This window comes from Centrocercus urophasianus, unplaced genomic scaffold (assembly GCF_019232065.1).
Source record: "Centrocercus urophasianus isolate 14NV4802_14NV808 unplaced genomic scaffold, USGS_Curo_1.0 seq_5, whole genome shotgun sequence".
Classification (NCBI taxonomy): domain Eukaryota; kingdom Metazoa; phylum Chordata; class Aves; order Galliformes; family Phasianidae; genus Centrocercus; species Centrocercus urophasianus.
Window position 1 is genome coordinate 3,747,563 of NW_024885088.1, and position 10,208 is coordinate 3,757,770.

Sequence of the window (10,208 nt, forward strand, 5' to 3'; positions counted from 1 at the left end):
TTCTTTTGTTTTCCTCATAAGAGTTGATACCTCTGGTGTCTTGGCAATTAGCAGGTTTAACTAATAAAGCTAACTAGATCTGTAAGTAAGCAGAAAATAATAGGAAAGAATGTGCAAGTGGATGATCTACTGGCAAATACACACGCTATGCTCAAGGAGAGAGGAGAGAGAGCAGCCAGCAATCAAAGCAGAGACATGGAATGAGGTTCTGCCCAGTGTGTTGCAAGGAGAAAAGTGCAATCAAGAAGCACAGTGACCTCATGCACGCAGGCATTCACTGGTGTCTGAGAAGGGTGACCACGGGGTGCCTGTATGCCAAAGCTCATTCTCTGCCAGCACAAGCAGGCTGTTCTCTCTAGAGGGCAGGGATGCGACGAGACCAGCTCTGGGCTGCAGCAAGGAAAGAAGCTGCACTACTGCGCAGGTGGATGCCACATCTCTAGAAACAGGAATAAGAGTCAGCGTAGGATTTCAATTGCCAGTTCACAATAATCCTTAAGAGAATGGCCCCTGGGAAAGCTGGCAAAGAGGTCACGTGCTCCCTGACCATGCAGCAAAAGGAACGATAGGCTCCAACAGCACTGCAGCTGACACATCCCCAGGTGTAGGAAGAATCTCCTCCTTGTGGTGTTGGGAGTTCTCTGAACCACTTCTGAAAAAGGAGGAGGCACTGCCTGTTCTACAATCCTGACTGATCCTTCCCAACAAACGTGGGGTTGTCGGGATAAGACCCACATGCAGTAGGACACAAGGTGGCCTCACCAGTGGCTCTCCACTCACTAAATATCCCACTAGTTCTTTGTTTTTGTTACTTTTTGTTTGTTTAAGGAAAAAATACTAAATATTACAATGAGTTTTGTTACCTCTATACATTAACTTTATTATACATTTATGAGGAATGCTCCAAAAGCAATGCCTTCTGTTTCATTATGTTGGCTTACATTGTCAGTTGGCAGAATGGCAGTAGAAGCTGAATCTTCCCACCAATATTCCATTGCATTTTGTTGCCATATGACAGATGGTACAGATGTGCAGCCTGACAAAGTGGCGTCTGCCACGGAAGTGCCAAAGAAGCAAAGGTGTGTCATTGAATTACTCTGTGCAGAAAAAAAAATGGCACCCATTGGCATTTACCAACACTTGGTGAACATCTATGGAGATCAAACAGAGAATGTGAGCACAGTGAGGTGGTGAGTAGGGGCAGGCTCTTGTTCATTGCTGGTGAAAATACATAGTTAATGGCAGAGGCAATATTGAAAAATAGTGTTATGTGGCTGAGAATTTGCTCCGTGAAGCAGTGTTATTGTGCTCTTTGTATCAGTTGTAGTTTCCATGGAAATAAATAGGAGGCATTACTTTTGGAGCAACCTTTGCAGCCCAAGACAATTCGTATTCATTCAACTTGGCCCAGGCAAGCCAAAAACTCAAACACCCATGTATTCAGAAGTATTCAAAAGCTAGATAGATGATACATCAAATAAAAACACGGCAAAATAGAATCATAGCACTATAGAATCATTAAAGATAGAAAAGATCTTTAAGATTACACATCTACACTTTCCTTGAACACCTCCAGGGATGGCGACCCCACCACCTCACCACCTCCCTGGGCAGCCTGTTCCAACATCTGATCACTCTGAGAAGAATTTTTTCCTAATATCCACAACAACCTCCCCTGGCACAACTTGAGGCCATTTCCTCTTGTCTTATCACTACTTAGACTGAAAAAGAAGCTGACCCCAACCTCACCCCAACCTCCTTTCAGAGAGTTTCAGCAATGGGTGCGCACTCTAGGCTGGGTCAGGCTTCTCAGTGGGGCAGTCACAGTGTGAGCTGCATCAGGATGCATGTAGCCTGTGGGCTGCAGGTTGGGCATGCCTGCCATGCAGGGTGTGTTTGCTGGTGTGTTTGCCCACAGTTGGCACTGCTCTGCTTTTCTACTGCCAACAGACTGATTAGTCACTGCCTGGATTTGTCATTACCAAATCTTACCTCTTACAGCTTTGTTGGTAATATAAAACCAGAGAAAACATTTGTCGCTTCCCCTACTTTGTATTCCAACCCGTGCTGCTGAGACAGCATGGGATCATAGGGTGACAAGGCCTGATCCGCCCCTTCTAGATGTAAGCCCAGGACACAGGCAGGGATACCCCTCAGCAACTCCAAGTGCTTCAGCTGGAGGGCACCAGCAGCAAAATCACACCAGCTGCCTTTCCTTGGCCGCCTGAGGGCACTGACCAGGACACACCGCCTCCCGCTGTGACCAACACACCCCTGGTTCCTCAAATTGTTCTGTGAAAAAAGCACAAGGCCTCAGGATGCACGCAACAATGCCCAAAGCCAAGTTAAATCTAGAGCAGCTTTTGCTGCTTCTCCCTTGCCTTCACCTTGGCCTGCTCCAAAAGCAGTTACTTCAGGCCTGCAAGCTGTTTGTGCAAGAGAATTCAAGAATCTTTGTAGCTTTGTTACTCTCTGCTGGTTAGGACTCTTGAATAGTTAAACAAATGCAGAGAGCATTGTTATGAGGAACTGACCTGAGGGGAATGTATTCATGGAGATGTTTCTTTTTCTTGCCTGGAAGTCGATGTGCTCTCAGTGTGCAGCACAAGTGGGGCTGGTAGGGTTAAGAGGCAGTCTACCACCAATGTACTGCCACCAGGCCCTCTGGATATAGGGAGGGCTATGTCTCGTTTTGCACTGAGCTGCTGAAATAGTATAGGTTTAAATCCCCCATTAAGCAAAGGCCTTGCAAAAGTGCTCTCATGTACCCACCCCAGCACGTGCTGTGTGTTTCTAGCAGGTTCTCCAAAGAAAGTCCAACACTTTTAAGCAAGTCTTTCAGGAGCCTGTATATGCCTTAAGCTACAGCTGCTGCCTTGTTTCTGAAAATGCAGGACAACAGCAATGCAAACGAGATGCAGAAATGAAGCACCTGGGCCATCTCATTATATTTTGATAGAGGCACTTTCACTTTGTCAGCATATGGGGTTCTGAAAGCAAGAGGGGATAATGTGATGCTTTACAATCTTTGAAATTAAGCAAGTTCCCTGGTGAATTTCTTAAGAAGATAATTAGAAAGGATAACTTTACTGTAAATGAGAAAAACACAAGGAAACAAAATATGAAAACATACATGACAGCATTTTGTAAGAGTAGAAAATGATAAAGGAGGAAGTGCCAAAATCAGATGGCACTTGTTCTAAGCTTTCTCATAGGGTGCTCAGTGAGCACCTAAGCTATAGGCCATTTCTCTCCTAACCCAGGCCTGAAGCCAGAAACCTAAGAATGCCTTACTGCCTACAGAAGCTGTAGCCAGATCATCTCCCACTCTACAAAGGACAGTGAATGTATAGAGAGCAAGAAAAAAGTTTTCCTAAAATGCCTTCCATACAGGGTAGTGAGACATCAATCTCCAGTAGCAGCTTTGCAACTCAGTTTATGTTCATTGCATGACTTAATGGTATGAGAAACAGAGCATATAATTAGTGTAAATCAGTTGATGAGCCTTAGTTGGAACTTGATTCGACCTCTGCTGCCTTTTGTCTTTGCACATCTCAGCCAAACACAAGCATGCAAGGTGCACAGCACAGCTACGTTCCTTTGGCTTCTGTCACATTTGTTGCTCTTTCTTGAACCTGAAACCAAAATGACTTAGTACAGGCAATATACATTCAAGAAACAATAACAAAATAGTGATGGTCCCACTAAAATTTGTCACAGAGGAATTACCAGCTTGGTATACTTATTGATATAATTTCAAAGAATCCATTTCAACTACAAGATTACACCAGGACTGCCTCTCCCTTCTTGCAGGCATTTGCATTTCTACTAGGCCTAATAATGAAAGCATTAGATTTTAAAACTTAAGAGCTATTGTGCCTTTATCTTGATGAGGTGTGGCAAGAAAAAATTCAGAGAAGAAAGGCACAGGCTTGCTCTGTTTACATTCACCATGCGGGAACATTCATGTGCTATTGTTAGTCCTACAGAATTGCCAGCTCCATTTCGGAGCTGAGTTAGGACAAGTGCAGTGGGATTTCTGCATAGTGAAGAAACAGCAAGTACAGAGTAATGTCAGAGAAACTCAGACATACATCAGAGGATCATCCCATTAGTAGTTGATCCTTTTTCAGAACCATACTGAATTACTGTATATAGATGTTGATATTCAGTATACAGTCTTAAATAAGAATTACAAGACATGCGTGTTAAGTTGTACTTTTGAGCATCCTGTATCTTTTTTTTTTTTTTTTTTTTTTTTTTTTTTTTTTTTTTTAAAGCCTGATCTTTCACAGACAGCTTAACATTTGATGGAGATACTTCTATGGAAGAATTCTTCTAAATAAAGCAAATACATATGGCTAAGAAAAGCTAGACAGACACTCCTGACACAAATGACATGACCATTTATCTGAATTTAAATACAGGTACCTGAGAGATTTAGTCATATGATACATGTTTCTAGACATGAGGAAAAGTGTGTGTGTGTGTAAATTTGAGTTTGCTGGTAGAAGTAGTGCTCTGAGCAACTTGTGGTTTTTTTTTGTTTGTTTGTTTTTTACTGAAGGAGACTAGAAAAGCCACCTTATTGCTGTGGAATGTAAAAGCAGTAGAAAAGATGAAAAGATTGTTTGAAATAAAGTGCCTGTGGCAAGCAAGAGCTGAGTAGAGATTAAAATACCTGCAGTTTCTTAAATATTTTCCCTTTTATTTTATTTATATCCCAAAACTTCATCAGCCATAATTACTTTTACTGCCTGGAAATCTGGTCCTAAGCTTCTCTAAAATACGCCCTATAGCACCGGCTGAAATGATTTATTTACATACTTTAAAATGTTACACAGAGCAAGTCAAGAGTTTCTACAGCTGTTGAAACCAACTCTGTTGATTTCAATATTCAGCTAAAAGCATTCAGTTTATTTCAGGTTTGGGAGCTTCCCAGAAGCCCAGAGCAGTCAGATCTCATTACAGGATTTCATTGCTCCTCAGAATATTTCTTCATATTTTCATGCATGGCAGCGCAGAAGTGAAAGTACAGCTGAGCCAGCAAAGCCTGTGGTGTAATCTCTAGCCTTGTCCCTTCACTCTTCTTTTTCCATTATGTGCACCATACAAGTGTTCCTAAGGATTTCTTGAAGCTCCAAAGAGATGAACGCTTGAAATTCCACTGCTGCTCTCCTTTTCTGATAGATTTCTCCACTGCCCCTACCTACCAGAAGGCATGTTCATGTGTTCATAAAATGCCCCCTTTGCTCATAAAGGCAGTAAGTTTTAGGTTTACTGTAGTTTCTACTCAATTGCCTGCAACACATACTGAGTCTAATGATCCTCCATAGCTCCCCAGACCAACTCTCCCCTCCCCAGATCTTCCAAATCCTTCAAAGCACTGCAAAACCACAGACTGATTCTTAAGATGTCAATGCTGGGAAAGCTGTTTGGAAAGCATCTACACCTATTCTCAGCCTTTTCAATTGCTGGAACTCTTCAGGCCTTGAGGCAGGGTCCATCTAGTCACAGAATAACAGAAAGGCTGGAGATTATCTAATCCGAATACCCTGCAGAAAGCAGAGTTATCTGGAGCAGATTGCTTGGGGCAGCATTGCCTTGACCAAATCTTGAGACTCCACAACCTATCTGGACAACCTATTCCAGTGTTTCAGTGCTCAACCACTGTTTGGTTTCAGTCATACATCCTGTGTTTCAGTTTGTGCCCATTGTCCCTCATTCTATCAGTGGATTCTACAGAGAAGAATCTAGTTTTCCTTCTTAAAATCAAAGAATCAGAATGATACAGCACTTAATCCTGTACAGACAGGTGTGATTTTAAATACTTAGAGAACATTCCTGATTTTGTTGGCTTGCCTTCTCTATCTCTAAAATACCAAAATAAAAGGAAATAAACCATGGAGGTGTTGCACACTTCCAGTTTACACCATCAGCAAAGTGCATTTAGTGTCTTTGTTCAAGTTGGGCCTACAGAGCAGTCTCTGCAACACTGCTGACATTGCAGAGCGCCTGGGCACACAGCTACTCTCTTGGACAAGCTCTGCTATGGAAATCACTCAGCATTGGCAAGAGGTGGCCACAAACTGGGAAGAGGCTGCTACTGTCTTCTGTTACTAGTGCTTGGGAAACTGATTTCCAGCCCATCTCCAGAAGCAGAGGGACCCAGGAGGCCAGCAGGGAGCTACTCACAGGAGCACACAGGAAAGGGGAAGCAAGGCCTCGGTGAGGGATGGTCTCCTTACAACACAGCTTTATTTCCCTCTCAAGTTCAAACAGCCATAGCTCAGGGCAGAACCAGCAACAAGTGCGACTCAGTGACATCAGCTCGGGCAGCTCCAACCAGTCCAGCCTTGCGCAGCACACGCTGGTGTCACTGAGATGACACAAGGCACCAAAGTGATATCTCAGCATCTCCCACTGGAACACCCAGGCAGTGCTGGTGGATTTCCCTTGCCAGCAGGCAGGGAGAATACTGGCTCATTGCACAAATGGCTGCAGGTGCAAGCTTTGGACAAAGTGAAACAGGAGATACTGAAATGGAGTTGTCTGCAGCAGAAACAGCTTCTGCTGCTGATCCTGAGGAGCTGATCAAGACTCCTGTAGGCTCCATTTTTACTGACCCTACAGGACACAACCAAGCAGCAGCTGGCCATGCTGCTGGAACATCAATACAGGAAGAACAGGACTCACCTATGTTTCCAGAAGAAGAAACCAAAGGTTTACCTCGCAGTCCATCTGAAGAAAGCATTGGCCTAGCCAGGGTTTTCTCATCCCTCAGCTTCCCACAGAAACTCTGGATACTGGTGGGAAGTGACCAAGTGAAGAGCATTCAGTGGGGTCACAGAGGAAACTGCACTGTAATCCAGAAAGAAATGTTCAAGTTGGAAGTTCTGGCAAGGGAAGCACCTGCGAGAGCCCTTGAGAGTACCTGCATGAAGAGCTTTGTTTGCCAGCTTAACCTGTATGGCTTCACCAAAGTGCCACAGCACTTGGAAAGATCTTTCCTTCCTCAATTTCTGGCCGAGGAAGAAGCATTTGCTGCCCATAGGAAGGTAAGTACCTAAATTGTTCCCCATACTAACCAGCTCTTGCAGAACTCGGAGAGAAGGAGGTTCCGTTAAAATCAGCTTAGGTCATAGAGGAGGTGAGGATGACAATAGTCTCATCTTAATTTCTTTCTCTACATGTTTCAGGTATTTTAGAAGTAGCACTGCTGAGTAGTACTAGTAGAAATAAAACATATACCCAAATTTGAACCCATGGAATGGAAAAGTAAATAAATCAGAATGTGACAAAACCACTTATTTCCATGCATTTGCAAAATTTCTTATCTTAGTCAGCCTAAGCCGTAGGATTAAATTGATTTATTGGTGTGGTTATGACCTGCAGATGGCTCAGCACCACACAGTCCTTCACTCAGTTTCCCCTTTCCTGGTGGTTTACTCATGGGTTGAGATAAAACTATTAAGATAAAGGAAAATAATAAAAGATGTGTCTATATGTACGTATATATACATACATACGAATAATATACGTAACAAGAGGTGAATGAGAAATTGCTCACTAGCCCACAACTGAGACTTAGCACCTTCTTCAGAAGTTCTTCTGTATGATGTCATAAGGCATGGAATATCCCTTTGGTTAATTTACATCAACTGTCCTAATCTGTTCCCTCCCAGTTCCTTGGGCCCTTTGCTCAGAATGGCCTTGGCTTCTGTCCAGCACTGCTTAGCAGCAAATTAGCAGACACTGGTGTGCTGTCAACATTGTTTTACTCTCTGAACCAAACCATAGCATCATACCAGCGCTCTGAAGAATACAGTTCCATCCCAGCTGAAACTGAGCCACCCATCAGCCTTGTTAATACCTATATTTGTCCTGTGCCATTAGAAATCCTATTTTCTGTATCATGCTATCCTTCAGCTGCATGCTGACAGCACCTAACTCTTCTCCCTTATATTTTTCAGTTACTCCTGTACTCCAGCCCACACTTCAGAAGAGATTACCCGCAGCTGCTGGGACACTGCAAACGAAGAGTAGCCCTCAAGAGAAGAGACATGGCTGCCCCTACCCCTGCTCTACAGGAGGCTCTGAATGAGAGCCCCCAGAGGAGCAGGCCAGATGCCTAACCCATGCAGGGAGTGGCTGCTGGGCCAGAGAGGAGCATGCAGGCAGCAGAGCCAGAATGCACGCAGGCAGCAGCACCCATGGGGCCCTTGCCAGCCAAGCACCCTAAGAATGACACCCTTCAAGCCTGAGGAAGTGCTGCTCACATCCTGCCAGGCTCTGCTGCAGCACCAGCGCTGGAACAGTGCCAGGCTCTGTCCTGCTCCATGCTGCCCCTGAGCAGCATCCAGATGCTGGGTGCCACTTGTGTTCCTCCACTACAGGGCACTCAGCCATTCCTGCTCCCCTCTTTCACGCCTGGCTGTCCTCAGCAGGAGCTCCTGCAGCCCCTAGAAACACCACAGTGGCAGGTTCGCTGGGCTGCCTTAAATTTCCTTGGCTCCTGCTTTGCAATGGCCATGATGACAGCAGCCATGATGATGCCACCTGACTGACAGCCCTGTGCAGCCCCGCACTGCCCAACGTGAACCTGCAGCCAGCACCGGGCAGATGCAGGCCATGGGATGGCCCCATAGTGCGAGACCCACTGCAGACAGTGGGACAGAAGCCCCTACTTGCATGTCCCTAAGCTGTAGCTCATAGGTGATTAGTTGCAGGAATAGCACCTATCAGAGATTAACCTTTTTAGTTCTCATACCTCTTTGTTTGCATATTTAACTACTTATTCATTCCATTCTTCTGGAAATAAAATGATTCAATAATAAACCTTTTCAGTTGTCATGTCATGTAAAGTCATTGGCTCATTTCATGCTGAAATCTCAGATCGAATTTGTTTCATCTCTCAACAGGCAACAGTAGCTGTGCTTCTAACACCAATTGAATGCTTTTCTCTAAACACTACACTCTAGATTCTTTGCTGTACAGTAAAGGATTGGGTAACATTTGTACAACATTTATATCCCAGCACAAGAAAGATGTGGAACTCTTGGAGCTGGTCCAGAGGAGGGCAACTAAGATGATCAGAGGGCTGGAGCACCTCTCCTATGAAGAAAGGTTCGGGGAACTGGGATTGTTTAGCTTGGGGAAGAAAAGACTCCAGAGAGACCTCACTGTGGCCTTCCAGTACATGAAGGGAGTGTATAATCAAGAGAGGGTACAACTGTTTACGAGGGTGGATAGTGATAGGCCAAGGGGAATGGTTTTAAACTAAGAGAGCAGAGGTTTAGGTCAGATATTAGGAGGAAGTTTTTCACACAGAGGGTGGTGATGTACTGGAACAGGTTGCCCAAGGAGGTTGTGGATGCCCCATCCCTGGAGGTGTTCAAGGCCAGGCTGGATGTGGCTCTGGTCTGGTGGTTGGTGACCCTGCACATAGAAGGGGTTGAAACTAGATGATCATTACGGTCCTTTTCAACCCAAGCCATTCTGTGATTCTATACACCTCACACACTGGAAAGATCCTCCTAATCACAGAACCATGGAACAGCTTGGGTTGGGAGGGACCTCTAGGATCATCAAGTTTCAAACCCCCTACCACTGGCAGGGTTGCCAACCACTAGAGCAAATACTAGATCAAATTGCCCAGGGCCCCCTCCAACCTGGCCCTAAACACCTTCGGGGCTGGAGCATCCACAGCTTCTCTAGGCAACCTGATCCTGCACCTCACCACTCTCGCAGTAGCAAAGATCCCCCTGACATCTAATCTTAATCTCCTCCCTAATTAAAAATCATCCTCCCTTGTATTACCACTATCTACCCTCATAAAAAGTTGATTTCTTTCCTGCTTATAATCTCCCTTCAGAAGTTGGAAGGCTGCAATGAGATCACCCTACAGTCTTCTTCAGGCTGAACAAGCTGTATAATCAAAGAATATTAGGATGTTATAATCACAAAACAAACAAGATAGTTAGGCAAAGCAGACTACGATAACAAAAGAGAGTAAATAGAAGGCTTACCCCTATCCTGAGCTCACTCACAAACCACCAGCAGAGGCAACCTCCAGAAGAGATCCTTCCCATGGCAGCCAGCTCTTAAATAGCTCTAGGAGGGATGGAGCCTGGCTCCACCCCTTCCAGCAGCACAGGTGAATTGCCTTCACCTGTGCTCCTCTGACTGACTCATGGCTCGCCTCAGGT

General features: G+C 44.8%; 1 pseudogene; it reads left to right on the forward strand.

Moving 5' to 3' along the window:
- The first annotated feature begins 6,542 nt into the window (after positions 1-6,542).
- LOC122169095 lies at positions 6,543-8,648 on the forward strand (annotated as a pseudogene).
- The last annotated feature ends 1,560 nt before the right edge of the window (positions 8,649-10,208 follow it).